Source organism: Pipistrellus kuhlii, unplaced genomic scaffold (assembly GCF_014108245.1).
Source record: "Pipistrellus kuhlii isolate mPipKuh1 unplaced genomic scaffold, mPipKuh1.p scaffold_m20_p_2, whole genome shotgun sequence".
Classification (NCBI taxonomy): Eukaryota; Metazoa; Chordata; class Mammalia; order Chiroptera; family Vespertilionidae; genus Pipistrellus; species Pipistrellus kuhlii.
In genome coordinates this window covers 174,584,311-174,599,404 of record NW_023425515.1, presented here as the reverse complement: position 1 = coordinate 174,599,404, position 15,094 = coordinate 174,584,311, and the positions used below count along the sequence as shown (strand labels likewise).

General features: G+C 53.0%; 1 protein-coding gene across 1 annotated transcript in view; it reads right to left on the bottom strand.

Annotated features, from left to right (window-relative positions):
• Window positions 1–14,856, bottom strand: part of DLGAP3 (DLG associated protein 3) — a 58,274-nt gene extending 43,418 nt beyond the window's left edge. The window contains exon 1 of the mRNA XM_036444384.2: window positions 14,515–14,856. The gene's annotated coding sequence lies outside the window, so the exon portion shown is untranslated. The remainder of the gene's footprint in view (window positions 1–14,514) is intronic.
• Between the last annotated feature and the right edge of the window lie 238 nt (window positions 14,857–15,094).

Below are 15,094 nucleotides of genomic sequence, written 5' to 3'. Positions count from 1 at the left end.
ATGGGTTATCCTCCTTCCCTAGCCCCTCTTCTTCCTGCATCCACTTCTGCCTGAGCCCCCTTGACCATTTCAACACTGGCTTTGTCCAGCTGCCTTTGGCAGGATCTCTGTAGCTGGCATGCTAGCTACAGAGACCCCTGGCCTCTCTCAACTCCCCTATCCAGCCCTGTTGCTGCAGACTCTATATGTCTTGTTCCCAACCCCAATCCCTAAGACCCCAAAGGAAAACCTCCTTCTACTCTCACTGCACCCAGAAAATGGAGAAGGAAGGAGAAACAAAACAGGAGGGAGTCATGAGGTCTTTTTCACCCATCCTTTTACCGTATTGAATCAATTCTTTCTAAGGGTTTAGGGTAAGAACGTCACAGAAAATGGACTTACTGCTCCAAAACACTTAAGAAATTCAGGCAGACCCAAATCTAAATCTATCTCCTGAACCCATTGGACAGCGCCCAGACTGTGAATAACCCACACCACCTATAATCTCTTTGAAAATCCCACCTCAGGGGGCTTTGCACTTGATGTTCTCTCTGCTGGAACACTCTGCCCCAGATATTCCCATGGCGGCGTTTTGTCTCATCTTCTGGGTCTCGGCACAGAGAGGCCTTCCCTGACCACTCACTAAAGTCGAGCCCCATCCCCCATGTACTCTCTACCTCACCCGTTCCGCTGCCTGCATAACACTGACTGCTCTTTAAAATTATTTTCTTCATCTCTGACGTGTCTCCCATGGCAGCATATAAGCCCCAGGAGGGCAGGAACTATGTCTGCCTCATGCCTGTAGTATGTTCTCAGTATCTATTATAGAACAATGCCTGGCATGAACAGGTGCTTAAAAACTACCTACTGCATGAATGAAAGTCTTCGCTTGCTGTCTTCATTTACTCTCCTCCTGTGCCCAACGGCCCACGGAAAGGACCTCCACTCCTTTTCCTCTGCAGTGTTTCCCAAACTTCTGACATATGTGCATGCACCCCTTCTATAATTTTCGTAACGCTGAATACCCCTCGTGCTCATGAGAACGTAGAATTAGGCGCAGCTAAGCACGGCGAAGTGCATATCCCCACCAAACTCTTCCCGTACCCCTCGGGGTATGCGTACCACACTTTGGGAAACACTGGTCTAGAGGCTACAGAGAGTCCCTGGAGGATTCCGTATTGGGAATCCAGCCTAGGTTTCTGTTCGCCTGGACTCCTTTTAAGACCTCCCACTCCTTGAGCATGCCAGAGACTGCATAGTGGCTCTGGTGGCCAAAGATGGTGGCATCTGAGAGAACTTGATGTGCAGACCCCACCAACCCCTTCAGCCAGGGCTGGTGGTTCCTCTTACATCTCCAGGGATCTAGAAGGAAAAGCCCAGCAACCTTATTGCTGAGTGTTGGAAAGACAATCATCTGCCTCCAACCATGACATTGCAGTCTACCTGTATGACCATGAACAATTTGCTTAATCTGTCTAAACCTCAATTTTCACATCTGTAAAATTTGGATAACAATACCTACCTCCTAAGTTTGTGGCAATGAGTAAATAAACTGATCTACCCAAGGCAACTAGCACACGTATCTCCATATGTTGACATCTCCTGACTTTAGCATCCTGGTGCCTTCTTTCATTTGAATGTATTTTATGATATTTGGGCTGATGCTGCCCTGGCTTCCAGGATGCTGCCAGACCTGCCAGGATCATCAGAAAAAAACAGGTAAGGTCCAAAGTCAACAGCAAGGTCCACTGGGCAGCAGCTTCTCATCCAGACTACGCCACTGGCCTTTCCTATTCTCTGGTCCAAATGTGGGGTTCCCCTGTGGAGTCCAGAGCTTAGAGACTGCCTCCTGGGTTAGCAACTCTCCTATAAGCTCTTTCTGACCTGGGACAGAGGCTGCCTACACCAGGGCCTGTCACCTCCTCTGGGCTTCTCTCATAGAGGAATCAAGCACATGGATAAGCCTCACAGGACTCGTTGGAGCTAGTGAGTTGGCTGACTGATAGGTTTATGTGGTGGCACTTCCACCCCTTGGCATTGCCTGATCCTGCTCCAGCCTTCAGTGTACCTTAGCCACTGCTCTCCTCTCTGGATTCTAGGCTTAGCAGTAGCCAGGACCACAATGGGAGAGAGCATGGTGAGAGGAGGCAGCACAGACTGTGAGATCCTTCCAAATGACAAGCCTGTCCTCCCAACTTTGCCCTCTGATGCAGTTCAGGTTTTCTCTCTTCCAAAAAAGCTTCCCTACCAGTGCCCTCCCCATCAACCCCAGGGCACAGCAGTTGCTACCTCATCTTGGGTCCCATTCTTCAACACAGTCGGGTAAATATTTGCAGGTCATGAGCTCCTTGGAAACTAGTATTCATCTGATCTATCTCTGTATGGACAAGACTGGCATATAGTAGGGGCTCAATACCTTCAGGATCAGTGATTGAGCCATCAGGAAGCAGTACCCCTCAACTGGCTCATAGGGAGAAGGGGAGAAATAGGAGAAAGCAGGAGGGAAATAACTTCCTGCAGCTAAACCAGAACTCCTCACAGGCAGAGCTGATCCAGTGTGATGTGGGCTCCCCATAGAGCTGGGAGTGTCCTGTCCAGGAAGGCATGGGAGCAGAGGTTGGAAGACCACTTTGGAAGTTGGTATAGGATGGATTCAAGCATTGGGCACATTTCAGACCAGACAACCTCTGAAGTCTAAGGTTCAGAGTGGCTACAACTGAGCAGGCATTATGCTCAATGCTTTAGATGCACTTCTTTCGTGAAATCCTTGCAAACTATCATTAAATACCATTATTACTCCCACATTATAGATGAGAAAATTGAGGCTTTGAAATGTAAAGAAAATTGCCCCAGGTTACAACAGGTGATGGAAGAGGAATTTAAATCTGGGTCTGAGTATAGGCCCTGGCACTCTCAGCACTAAGAGACCAAGTCCTGGAGGTCTAAAGTAATGTGTCTGTCTGACCAAATTGGTCTGAAAGGCCACCAGATGGACACCCCGGGAGCCCTGACTCATTACTCAGCCTCTGGAAACCTCCACCCCTGCCATCCCTCCCTCACCCATGGGCATACATATTCCCCAAACCGCTCCTTCTCAGTCCAACACATGTGTTCACCCAGAGGCCAATTACAAAGCCTTGCCGAGTTACCCAACACAACTCACGTGGTATCTGCCCTCGCGTACACAGTCATCATCACATAATGCAAACCTTCCCAAGGGGTTCCCATGCATGTGCATTGTCATCCAATGGACACTGAAGCTTGAGCACACAGGAACTGCACAGCTACAGAACTTTATATACATGTCCGCATGTTGATACAGACCCTTATATACATGTCCACATGTGGATACCCATGAAACACATCTACATTTCCATTTCACATCACATAGGCACTCAGATCTCCTCAATATCACAACACCAAATCCACCCCCAACAAGAACTTTATCCATTGTTCCCAGATCCAATACTAGGCCCAGGTGAGCAATGATGCTCCCTCCCTCTGGGGCTAGCCAGGCAGCCCTGAGAGGGGTAGAAAGAAGGCTCAGCCTGCCTGTGATGGATGGAATTAATCTACTGAGCTGGAGAAACTAAATAATTAAATCCCTAATCACCCCCCAAGCCAGCCAGGCCAATATAGCCGAGGGAGGGAGGGGGCTCTGAGGCCCAGACCAATATCGTAGAGAGGGGGGAGGGGCTTGGAAAAAGAAGCACAGACAGAACCCTCCAGGAGGGCCCTTGGGGAGAAGCCCTGACAGGCAGGCAGACAGACAGACACACTTGGTTCTCCAGTGCTGCAGGCTCTCCTTTTCCAGGTGGAAACAGAGCAGTCTGGGAGAACAGTCCACGACTATCCACTAAGAGAGAGGGAGGAAGGCTGGCTACAGTCCTCCCACCATACCCGGGGCCCAGCCTGCCCCTCCAGAAAGTCAGACCTGGGAGAGTATGGAGATGCTGGACAGGACACTCAAAGTGCCCAGGACTGTGGCCTTCAAAGGGATCTGCCCAAATGGAGCTGAGCGTCGGATCAGTCGGCCCTAGCCCACGCCTGCTCCAGTCAGAGCAGACCCCTCTGCAGCCTGGTGCAGGTGGCAGGGAAGGGCCCTTCCACATAAGTGCACCTGCTTCCCTCAGGAAGGTCCAGCACGTGGCTCATGGGCTGAGGATGGGGTAGAGGCCTGGGCAGGGGGGCTAAGGCAATCAGCCTGGGAACGGGCTCCAGTCCGATTGGCTGAAAAGTGGGTCGTTTTCCTTTTGAAAAATAGTGAGGAAATGGAGAAGTAGGTCGGGCTCTCGTCCCCTCAGCCCCAGGCACCATCCAGAACTTGCCGGGTGGGGAAAGGAGGAGAGGTCTGCACAGGCTGAAGCCCCATCTCCCCCCAGAACTCTGCTGGCCCCAAGCACAGGAGACCAAGGTCATCATCCTCAGGACACCCAAGGACACGCACACGCTGAGGCCAGCACAGGACGGAGCACACGTCCCACCAGGCCCTGGGGTATTGGGGTAGAAAAGGAGCTAGGTCGGGCCAAGCTGGAGGGATGGGGGATCGGCAAGCAGGACCCCTGAGGAGCCCCCTCCCATCTCCACGTCTGCCTTGATGTCTCCTCTCCTCTCTTCTCCTCCCTTTCCCCATCGTCCACGTGAACAGAGTCGTTGCCATGACACCGCGGGCAGGTGGGCGGCTCTGGCGGCTGTTTGGTCCCAACCCCCACGCTCAGAGCCCAGGTGGGAGGGGAGCGGCTGCAGCGCCCCCGCCCCCAGTCCGGATGAGAGAAACTGGCAGAAGGCCCCCATACACCTCAGAACCTGCAAGGGGGGCTCCCGCACTGGACTCTTGGGACGAGGCAAAGCAGGCTCGGGCTTAGAGGTCTGGGAAAGGAGCTCTCCAAGAGGATCTGAGGTCGTGGCGTCCCCCATCCCCCAGAGGTCAGGGAATGGCAGCGCGAGGGGCTGATCCATCATTCCCATCTCTTCCATTTCTTGTCAACTCTGCTCTTAGCTTTCCCCACGTTCTAAGGCTCAGTTCCTTCAGCTGACTGGTCCTGCCTGGGATCTAAACTCAGTTCTTCCTTCTGAAACACAGGTTCAATTCTGCAGGTTCTCTTGGGAGAGAGGAAAAGAGCCAAATTTGAGACTCAGAGAGATTCCTTCCCTACCACCAAACTCCTAAGCTACCCTCTAGAAATTGGGTCCCCTTTCTCTGAGTGTCCCCCATCACATCACAGACTAGGGGGACCACACCCTCCCTACTAAGCCCATACTTGGCCAAGGCACCCACGCCATCAGGAGAGAGGAGCAGGCGTGGGGCAGGGAGAGGAACAGAGGGGCGAAGGAGATGGAGGCTAGACTGCAGGTGCTGTCTGAGGATGCTGCCCTGTCTCCCACCGCGTCTGGCCTCAAGAATTCTGGGCCCTGAAGTCTGGGCCTTGACTTTGAGCACTCTTCTCAGGGTCTGCACGCCTCTGCCCGTGCGTCTCTAAGCCTCTGTGGCTCTAACTTCCTAAAACCTTTCCACTGTTCAGGACCCTGTTCCCTGCTCCCTATGTGGGAAGCCCTGTATCATTAACTGACTAGAGCCAGAGGGAGCTGGCATGGCAGCCCTCTGCACCTGGCTGGCAGGAGTAAGCATATGTGGGGTGGTGATGACAAGATCCAAAAGGGAGAACACAGTCACACCTTGGCCCAGCGCCACCTGCTCTCTTCGCTGGCTACCAGTGTGATCTACCAGCGTGATCTACCGTATTTTCCGGCGTATAAGACGACACTGTGTTCTAGTGAAAAGCCTGCTCAGATTGGCCAGAGTCAGAGAGGCGGTCTATTAAAAAAAGAACTGGTGTTGCCTCGGAAGTGGGGGGGTAGTCTTATACAGCGAATATAGGCCTAAACCTATGTTTTAACTGTAAAAATTAGGGGGTCGTCTTATACGCCGGAAAGTACAGTACCTAAAACTGGTGTATCCTCGGTAAGTGTGTACTGAGCGCCTACTCTAAGCCAGGCGCTCCTCTGGACACAATGGACACAGCAATACACAAAACGACTGAAGCTCCCGTTCTCATGAAATTTATGTTCTAGTGGGAAAAGATGATAAACAAATATATGAAATAATGGAGGTGGTGCTAAAAATAAATGTTTTTTAAAGTGGCATAAGGTGCTATTGAGGTAGACTTTGGCCTCTCAAAAAAATCACTTCTGAGCAAAAAGTTGAATAAAGTGAGGGAGCAAGTCACATGGGTATCTGGAGGAAGAGCATTTCAGGCTGAGGGAGAAGCCAGTGCCATGGCCTCAGGTGGGACTATGCTCAGCATCTTTGTAGAACCCAATGACAGCCAGTGTCGGGATGGCACCTGCGCCCAGGAAGGTCACTGGGGGCATTTTACACACAGCACGTACGTCTTTTGGGCCCCACTGAGCACTTTGTATTTCTCTCTTAGTGAGATGGAAAGGCATTACCTCATCTTACTCTGGCTGCTCTTCGGGAGAATCTGTGGAGGAGGGGCTGGCAAAGGTGGAAGTAGGGAGACCACTTGGGACATTTCCTGTCACTGAAACACCTTTTCCTACAGTTGCTCACCTGAAGAACACCTGTTGAACCTTCCAGCCTAGGTTCAAAGACCTCCTCTCCTCTAGATCCTTTACCAAACCCCGCCCGCCTCCACTCCAGAACTGACCGATTCCTCAGCAGTCCCCACTGCCCCTGATGAACACATGTCCTCCTACCTTCCTTATTGGTTCCAGGTATTTTACACTCACTGCACTGTAAGTTACCCGAGATGAAGGACCATCCCCAGAGTCCAGCACGGTATGTGGCACATCACAGGCATAAAATAAACATTGGCGCACTGGGTGAGCCACATGTGATGGAAACAGGACTATTTACAAGCTGTGATTAAGCAGGGTGAGTGAGGTGCAGGTGTCTGCAGTCACAGGTTACAATCAGGCCAGTGTTAGCATATGCCCACATATTTCTGCATACTTTCTTCAAACAGATATATGTGCTAGCATATGTGTACATGTTAACATATCTTATAGATTTTCCGTGTGTTTACATGTTAGAAAGTATATTTACTTTGAGATATGCATACTAAGGCACTGATAAATAATATACACATATATGTACACACATATTGCCACATGCCCTGTATGTGTGAGGATTATGCACCTACTTGGGCCTACCTACTATGCCTGCCCCTTTCATCCACTAAACCCAACTGGTTCTGCTTGATTCTTAACACCTCTGTAGTGATGTGAATGTTTAAGCTCCCAAACTCTTTCCCCATATACAACCCTGAGCACCCCAATATCTGATCAGTCTTAGTCTCAGCTCCTTTCCCAGATGTCCCCCAGGCTGTACAGGTTTCTCCCCTGTAAACTCTCTTCATTAGATGGTGGTGGGGAACAACTGGGTCCCTGTGACAAGAGACTTTGAGAGGCCTCAAGGAACCTGCTTTCTGAAGAAGAGCTACAGGCTCAGAGTAGATCAAGTTCAAGCTTGTGGGAAACAACTTTTGGACAGCCTCAATGTTCAGTCAGAATCAACCTCTCTCTCTTTCTCTGTCTCTGTCTCTCTCTCTCATTCTTTTTCTGTCATATTAATTCACATGTATGGCTCAACTTAGGTGCACATATTCATGTGTGCATAAATGTGTTCCCATGTGTGTTCACATGCATACTTATACTCACATATATGCATCACTGGGTGAGCACCACACACATAGGTTTAATTAAATAATTGCTTCCACAATCACATATGTGCATGGATGCATACATAAGCCATACATACATATAAGTATTTTGGTACACATTCATATAGCATCCTCATACATATGTATGTGTATATACACAGTGGCAAACCCACTCACAGGCAGAAATACATATGCACATGCACTGGAATAGCAGAGATACCCAGCCCCTCTCTGACTTCCATCCTGTGCATGCAGCCAGGAGTCCATATTCTCTCCAGTGACACCACAAGTTGCATTTGCTCTCTATTCTTGCCAGTCTCCCACTGCTCCACCCGGAAAGTCGTTTCTATTATCAATAGAATGTGCCCAAGAGGCAGTCCCCACCCCCTATATACACAACTCTTTTATTCCAAAAGAGAAAATATGCAGGCCAGAGTTCTTCCTCCCTCTGGGTATGATCTACTGCTCCCAGACTCCAAAGCAGTTATTGGAACTGGGCACAAGGAAGAAACAGTAAGAAAATTATCCCTGGGCCCTAAAACCTCCTAGGATGCCTCCTTCTTCCCTAGAGGGCAGCTTCGTGATTTTCAGTGAACCCCTCCCAGCCCAGCCCAAAGGGCCCTGCCAAGGAGAGGGTAGGAAAGAGAAGCTTAAAAATGTAAAGGGGATGACCTGAGCTCAAGATAACAAAAGAAGCAAGTATTTAAAAAGAAAAAACAGGAGCTGGGTAGGGAGAGGGGAGGCAAGCAGAAGACGTCTCCCAGCAGGAAGTCTGCTGCTGGAATACTGGATTATGAATAGCAGGACTCTCCGAGAGGCCAGGGAGAAGGGGGTGGACGTCCAGCATTCCACGTGGGGGTGTAGGGGTGACTGCTTCAGGCAGTAGCAGCAGCTCCAAAGTAAAGTCTTATCAGAGCTGTTACGTAACCAAGGGAGCTGAGTGAAGCACAAACACCTCCCCTCCCCAAACAGGCACCCACACCCACGCCCACCACCTCCCAGCACCCACAGCACAGGAAAGCTCAGCTCCTCCCAAGCAGCTACAGAATGGAAGGAATTAACTTGATGAGTTGCATCAAAAGCACGATGGATGAAGGGTTCCTTATTACCTAGAAGTCACATCTGGGAAGGTATGAATTGGTTCAGTTGATGGTCCCCAGACACCTCTTTCTTGAACTTCCTGCCACGCCTAATTGTGCCCAGCATCATCTGGAAACCCTCTCGTTCCTCTCCCCTCAAGAAGGATCCCATTTGAATATTTGATTGTGCTCATGATGATGGGAGGCAAAGCTGCCATCAACCCATCCTGCCTGTTGTTCCCCCACAGTCTCATCTGCATGTCCTGACATTTGGCTCTCATCCCCCTGGGATGACAAGGGAAGGGGCCTGGAGAAATGTCCTTGCTCTATTCCCTTTAGAGTTACAAAGACAGTGTATAAAACCCCCAGAAAATTGAGATAACCTTGACCCTAGGCTGGTGGGGGAAAGATTTACAAGGGAATTTAGGATTAAAATCCAGACCCTGTCTCCAAATTTGATTTTTTTTTTCCTTCTCTGCCAGCTCTTCCTCTTTTCCATTGCCCCATCACCAGTAGCCTCCTCCTTCTCTGCTCCATGGCACTGAACTAACCCACCCACTCCTTGAATCCTTTGCTTGGAAATCTCCCTCCCCAAGATAAGCCTCCCCAAATGCTACTCTGAGCTGTGGTTGGGGTGGGCAGAGGGTAAGACAGGCTTGCAGGATAATTTACTGTACCCTGTCCCAAATTCAAAAGTATGGTGGGCAGGGGGATGTCACACAGTCAATCAAATTATCCTAAACTTTCGACCTCTAACCACCCCAGGCCTAACCAGCAAAACCTAAGCTCTCCTAATCCAAAACTGCCTTGAGCCTGAATTTCTGGGACCCAGTAGGAGAGAGGCTGGTGCCAGTACCCCCAAGATTATTGTACTAAAACTCTCTATGAGAAGACTGCTCACAGCCACGATATCATCCTCCATCCCTACCCCCACAGTAACAGTAGGGTAATTTTGGAAAGGGGAGGGGGAACTGAACCAGGGAAAGAAGAGTCCCTTTCCCCAATGCCACTGATAACGGTGAGGCCTCACGCCAGAGGGAGGACCCCCAAATCTGTGTTCCCATCCAGGAATTCTGCCCTTGAAAAGTGGGTCATCCGGGAGAATTTTTCTAGTGAGCCCTCAGCACTGCCTTTCCACCATCGGGACCCAACGCAGCGCTATTCAGGACCCAGGACAGTTCCGAATAAGCAAACCCCGCTCCGAGTCCCTTTCAGCACTCGGGACAGCTCCCGAGGATCGCAGGACTCCCAGCCAGACACCCAGCCTGCCAGAAAGGAACAGCCTTGCCCTAGCACACACCTCTTTAGAACAGAAGCCCCTCTCCTCCAGCCCCTCCCACACTCGCTCCCACCCACCGGAGGCATCTGGTAGCTCTCCCTTCAGTCTCTGTCCAAAGAGAGAACAGAAACCCAGACACGAGGCTTTCCTGAGGGAGCCTCGAGACAGGACCCCACCCACCTCCTTTCAGCCCTGAGCCTCTTTAACGCCACTCACAGCTGGTTCTAAACACCACTTTCCTTCCTAGCCACCACCCCCCAAAATAAAAGAAATACTCACGTGGGGGCTCCCAGCCCCGCAGGCAGATGCAGTGAGGAGAGTCAGAGAGAAGGTAGCTCCCCACACCCCAGTTCTAAGCCCCCTTTCTGAAGGAGCCAGCTCCCATCTGGACTGGGGGGAGGAGAGACATGTGGAAGCACTGAGTGATGGGGAGAGGAAAAAGGAGAGGGAAGGAGGCAGGAGCGGGGGACTGCAGGGTGGGGGTGTTGGGATGGGGGTGAGGGAATCCTTTTTAATTTCATCCTCTCCCCATGTCTACATCAGCTCTGCAGGCTCAGCTCTTTAATATTTACACACAGGAAGAGGAGAGGATGAGAAAGAATAGAGAGTGAGGGGGCAGAGGAGACCTGAGCTCAAAGGGCACAAAGGCTGGGGCCTTTGGGAGCAGCGAGGCTGGGGCCCTCGCACCATCCCCAGCCCACTCCCATTTGAGCTCCTGACTGGAAAGAAGGAAGAAGAAACCCTGGGACTATTCTGTCCTTTTGTTAACAAGACACTTTGAAGCTGCATCAGAAAAAGATCAGATCCCAGCCCACATACCTGGACACCCCCACAAACCCAGATTCCTCGGGTGCCTTATGTGCAGATGGCAGAGGCAGGATTCATACACAAGCATGTTCTGATGCTTGGAAACATGTGTGCATGGGGGCTGCTGTGTAAAAGCAAATGAACATGTCATCTTGCTTTATCCGAGTATGTTCTGAGTGTAGTGACATGTAACAGCCGATTACGTATGCAAATTATGTAATCATATGCATAAACCAGCCCCCAAGTGACCTCCCCGTTTCTTCAGCTAAAACCCCAAGAACAAGGCCACCCACCTCCCCAGACTCCCTTATTCACAGACCTCTCCCTCACAGCCTCACTTTTTCTTTCTGTGACATGGGGAGAAGGGCTGGTGGGAAGGCGCGCTGCATTTGACCCCAGGGACTTGACAAGTTATTAGCAACGATGAGCTGGCAGGCCTGTTACCATAACAATGGTGCCAGTGCCTCACCCCAGCTCAAACCCAGACTCCCCAGACAGCAGAAGGCCCGCTGAGCCAGCAGCCTTCAGACTGGAGGGAGGGTGGGAAAAGGGGGAATTGAGACAAATGCTTGTAGAGTGGAGGGTTCACCGCTGTTCTTCCAACCCCCCACTTAGAGACAAAGCTTTGAACCCACCAAGTGGGAAAGACATCAGATCCCGGAAAGGTTTCCCGGCCTCGGGAATGGTAAAACACTGGAAGGGGTCTCTGTCGGTAGGTGCTCCTCTAGACAAAAGCTACTGCTGTCATTTGCTCCAGGAACCTCTTCGACTACTGATCTTCGTAGAATAAGAGAAAACCAAGCGAACAAGAGGCCCCTCTCTGAATTTCGGTCTTCCCATCTGTAAAATGGGAACAACTGCCCTTCTAATTTACCCTAGACTCCTGGGAGGCTTCATTGGAAAGGCGAAGGGTAACATCAGAACTTTCAGAAATCAAACAAGCCCCAGAAGTTCCTCTACCCAACAGGAACCCAGAAAGTAAGGAACTGTCAGGCCAGCTAGACGCAAACTGCATCCGGAATTGGGTGGGATGAAAGAAATCGTAGAGCAGCCAGCTCAAGCATCAACATCAGCAGGAGAGGGATGATGTGAGGTGCCAGGCAGCAGCAGAAAGCAGGTGCTGTCACAGAATGAAGTCTGGGAGTCTGGCCCGCAGCAGCTCCCGCCCCTCACCAGCAGGAATCAAGACAAGCCTATGGTCTACACCACATGTGTCAAACACAAGGCCCGCGGGCCAAATCCGTCCCGCCAGGCCTTGCAATGTGGCCCGCACCGCGCTGTCATCACTGCACTCCTCTGCGTTTCCATCACAATGACAGTTTATGACTGTTCAGTAAACCATTCGGCCCGCGATTTAGGCTGGATTTTAGATTTTGGCCCCTTCTCTGATTGAGTTCGACACCCCTAGTCTACACTGACGGTGGGTATGGCTAGGAATCCCCGTCTCTGGAAACATCTGTAGCTCCCTCTCTTTGGAAAGGGGTCCCAGGTTGAAGGACCTACAGTCTTAGGTTTATTGAGTCTTTCATGCTTCGCCCCAAATCTCTGCTCAGTTCTGATGGGCATGGGGAAGGGAAAGGGTTTCCGGGAACAGAAAGCAACGTGGAGGGTTATAAAGTTCCTGGGCTAAGACTGGCCAGGAACCCACACGTGACCTTGGGCAAATCCCCTCCCTTCTCTGGGTTTCAGCATCCTCACTTTCTAATGAAGAGGTTGGACAGGTTCATGCTAAGCTCCCTCCCCTAACCATCATTTTATAGTGACATCCAAGCTCATTCCTTGGACATGAGCTCCCTGGCATACAATGCAGTGGGCACTGCCTGTCAGAGGAGTGGGTCAGTGGGGGGTCGGACATGCATGGGTAGTATGGAAGGATATTCATCCTATGTTCATGTTCTTTTTAGAAACATTCACTCTAGCCCTCCCAACTCCCTTTTTTAGACCCTGACTCACTGCAAGCTCACGAATCCTCTCCCTCCCCTCTCTCCTCTCATCTCCCCCTTTCTCTCTTTTAGGCCTTGGCAACTGGGTGCAGAAGAAGCCCCAGCACTCATGAAATGCTGGGCAGAGGTCAGTGCCCCCAGGATTAAGAGAGTACTCTCTAGCCCAACACAGCTCCTTTGGTCACCAAAAGGCCTCGGTTGGAGCCATTCTCTACCACTGACTATGGATTGTAGAACGTACACTCTACCTCTGAGCCTCAACATCTTCATCTATAAATTGGCATTCTATTAGGCTGAGCTATATGAAATGGCTGTTTTTATAAATAAAAAACAAGAGCAGTTGAATATTTGCAATTTCACATGGCTTAACCTGGTTCTGGTTCAGAGAGCTGTTGGGGAGATAAAAAGAAAGACTTGAGAGGGGAGCATTTTTTCAAAAGTCCTGGACTGAGGTAAAGGCGCTGTTTTTATTTATTTATTTATTTATTTATTATTTATTTATTTATTTGCTTCTACCACTACTACTTCAAAGAGCTTCAGGACAGACCCACCTCGAGCCTGTAGACTGACCCAATGACCTAGAACTTGTAAATTTAGGGCTTCCAAGCCTGGTGGCCATCCACCTGCTCCGGCGACTAGGAGCAGGGCAGACGCTTCTACCTGGCTCCTCCGCTCCCGCTTCTAAAGGCCCTTTGGGGAACAGGATGGAGACAACACTAGTTCCCGAGCCCCAAGGAGAAGCCCACATCCTCTAGCTCAACCGAGGCCCCACTACCGCCAGGGGCCCCAGCACGCAGCAAGGACACAACCAGAGCATCCCGAAAGCACCCCTGAGGTAGGGGAAGGTGGGGTCAAATGCGATTCAGCTCTTGCCTGAGGAGAGAGGGGAGAAAGACTCCCTGGAGAGAGGGGAAGCTCTGACCTCTGAAATCCCCTGGGAGAGGGGGGGGGGAGAGAAGGAAGCCCAGATGTGGGCGACTCAGAGTGAACTCTCCTCAGATACAGTCTCACACAGCCAACACACACACACACACACACACACACACTCACTCATACAGGCCACAGATACCAGGAGCTACTCACAGAGACACAGTCACACCGGCACACACACACACACACACTCACAGAGACATACACAGGCACACACTCATTCGCACACATGTCCACCGATATATGCACAGTAACACCCTCCACAGCCACACTGCACACACTCACTGACACGCGCACACACACACTCACTGCACACACTCACTGACACGCACACACATGCACCCACAGATCCACACGGTGACACACTCACCCGCTCATCACAGACACAGTGACATGCACTCACACTCACACACCTGCAGAGGAAACTTCTCTCCGGATCTCCCCAACACCGCCACTTCCCCCCACAACCCGGCGGGCTACTCCCTCCCAGACCCGGGCTTCCATCCCCGGCCAAGCCGGGCAGGGGCCGGCCAACCCCCGCGGCGCTGCCCGGGAGAGCGGGTCCTCGCTCCGCACGGTGCCCCCGCCGCCTTTGGGTCAGGCCCGCGGGCCGCCAGGCCGGGGCGAGGTGGGGGGTGGGGGCCGCGGAGGAGGCCCAGCCTTCGCACCTCCGGGAGCCGGGAGCCCGGAGCCGAGGCCGCGGGAGCCCGCGGGAGCCCGGGGCGTGGGCGGCGCCGGGCCGCAGCCAGGCCGAGGCTGGGGGCGCTGCGGAGGGCGCGGCGAGCCCGCCCGTCCCCACCCCGCCCGCGGCTTACCTGGCCCGGCTCGGGCTCCGGCCGGGTTACATGGTGCCGGCGCCTGGGCCGGGGGCGCTGCGGCGGCGGCGGCGGGCGGGCAGGGACGCGCCCGGCACTGCGGAGCCCCCGGCGGAGGGGCCGCGCCGGCTGCGGAGCCCCGAGCGAGCGAGCGAGCGAGCGAGCGCGGAGGAGCGGCGGCGGGCGCCGGGCGGGAGGCGGCCAAGCCGCGGAGGCTGGATTTCCCGGGACCAGGACGGGGAGGCGGGGGGATCCCGCCCGCGCGCTCCGCCCCCGCCGCCCCCGCCCCCGCGCAGGGCTGCCGAGCCCGAGCCCGGAGGAGCCCGAGGAGCCCGGAGAGGGGAGCGGACCGCGTCCCCGCCCCCGCCCGGACCCGGGCGGCCGAGGTCGCCGCCGGGGGCGGGCGGCTGCCCGGGTCTCCGAGGAGCGCACGCCCCGCCGGGGACGGCGCCGGGGAGGCCCCGCCGTGGACCCCCGGGGGAGGGCCCGCGGGGACGGACCCGGGGCCGGGCACAGCCCACCTAGGCGCGGCGACCGGAGCCCGGAGGCGGGCCGCCGGGGAGACGGCCACGCAGTGTCA